Below are 1,883 nucleotides of genomic sequence, written 5' to 3' on the forward strand. Positions count from 1 at the left end.
TCCCTATTGAATTGCCTTGACAATTATACTTGTAATTGTCTTGGTAATTTAAGACGTTAAAAATATTGAGAATTAAATTGTTTTATTTCTTTGTAAAAATGTTTCAAGAATAGTTTGAGAGATCAGCAGATGGCATAATGGTTATGTCACTTGACTTGCATATAGTCAGTTGTGGTTTGAGTCCCGAACCTACCAACTTAAAACTCACAACCAGGCACATGTGAGTGCATGTCCAAAATACCAAGAGGAGAATGGAGGAGAGGGGATTGCGGCATGGCCATCCCCTGGGGGGTGATTTCTCACTTTCCATCTCTGGTGAGTGCCCGCACCCTAAAATAAATCTCTCCCCACTCCCCCCAAAAAAGTTTGAATAGTAATTTCCTTCTTTTCATTATGTACAATTAGAGAGTAAGAATATTTTCTACACCTTGGTGACTTGCCATGATTCCGAGTTTGTACTAACTTCTATTTATTTATTTATTGGAGAGATTTTTGCTAGAGGGCACGTGTGCTCCCCAAAGACAGAGAGACACATCGAGACAGACAGAAAGCGAGAAATCACCCCCCAGGGGGAATGGCCATGCCACAGTCTCTTCTCCTCCATTCTCCTCTTGGGATCCACACCCGGTGTGAGTTTAAGCCACCAGGTCCTAGACTCAAACCACAATCAACCACATGGGAGTCCAGTGAAATAGCCATTATGCCAACTGTTGGTCCTGGGACTAACTTCTAGCATTTGTTTGTTATGCCCCTCAATGTTCTGGACAATCTCTGAGGAATCTTTTATTGTGAAGATTTTTTTTTTCTCAGGACATCTGCCTATTCATCGGTCATTTTCCAGATGTTAGTTAATTTGCCTTCAATAACTTTCTCTGCCTGTCTAGAGTCTCCAATAGCAACAATGTAAACTTTTGTTGGGTATTTCTTCTAAATTTCTGTTTATATTGGATTTCATTTTCACTCTCAGCAAAATTACTTTTAATTTTAATTTTTGCTATACTTTGTTGGCTGATGACCTCATTCCAGTTATCTATTTCTGTAAAATGTGACATGGGTTTATCACTTGGGATATTAAAAAGGCAACACAACTACATGCTTTGGTGTACAAGGACTAAAAAGCAGATGCACAGTGACCAATCACTGATTGAAAGAGGTGATGTGATTGGTCATTGATCATGATGTACAGCTGTTGTTTACATAGTAATTTGTGGACTAAAGAACTAGCAGCAGAACTCGTACTTTATGCAGTTACAGTTAGTATACCATAGTAACTAAAATTTGGACTGTGCTATTGGTGAACTGGTGTTAACAGTCAGCTAAACTGTGGTAACTGAGCATTGTGCATATTAGAACTCTGCAAAGCAGGATTGCTTACATTTAAATTTGTTTCTTATATTGCCATTTATTCATGGCTAGTTTATAACTTCCTTGGTATTCATCTGATTATTAGTATAAAAACTCTTCAGTACGTCTTTTTCTTCCCTAATCTGTATTACTCTACCCTACCTAATCTTTACAAGCTCTTTCAGGTTATTGAATACATTTCTGCTTAATAGACTGATCAACAGTATCTATCATATAAGAAGGAAAATATCCAGAGTAATAATTTACATACAACATAGACTTTGTTGTTGGCAACACGTTTCTGTCATGTTCTCCTACTTTGTCCAAATTTGGTCGTGTTGTGATGGAGAGAGGGGGGATCAAGAAGGTAGCATTCTTTTTTACAAATAAGGAAACTGAGATTATATCTGAAGTTGTTATGTTTATATCATAACTAAGAGATTGTAATGTGGATTCAGACGAAGTATTTTCTTATTTCCTTTTGCTGCTATACATTGGCACATTGTCATAAGCAACTAAAGTTATTAGGGATTTTCAGC

The 1,883-nt window shown here is 37.2% G+C and overlaps 1 protein-coding gene across 2 annotated transcripts in view; it reads left to right on the forward strand.

Annotated features, from left to right (window-relative positions):
* The window catches only part of P4HA1 (prolyl 4-hydroxylase subunit alpha 1), a 90,641-nt gene that overhangs the window by 66,675 nt on the left and 22,083 nt on the right, over window positions 1-1,883 (forward strand). The gene's annotated exons all lie outside the window — the stretch shown is intronic.

The sequence above is a fragment of the Tupaia chinensis genome, unplaced genomic scaffold (genome assembly GCF_000334495.1).
Source record: "Tupaia chinensis unplaced genomic scaffold, TupChi_1.0 Scaffold148012_1, whole genome shotgun sequence".
Lineage (NCBI taxonomy): Eukaryota > Metazoa > Chordata > Mammalia > Scandentia > Tupaiidae > Tupaia > Tupaia belangeri.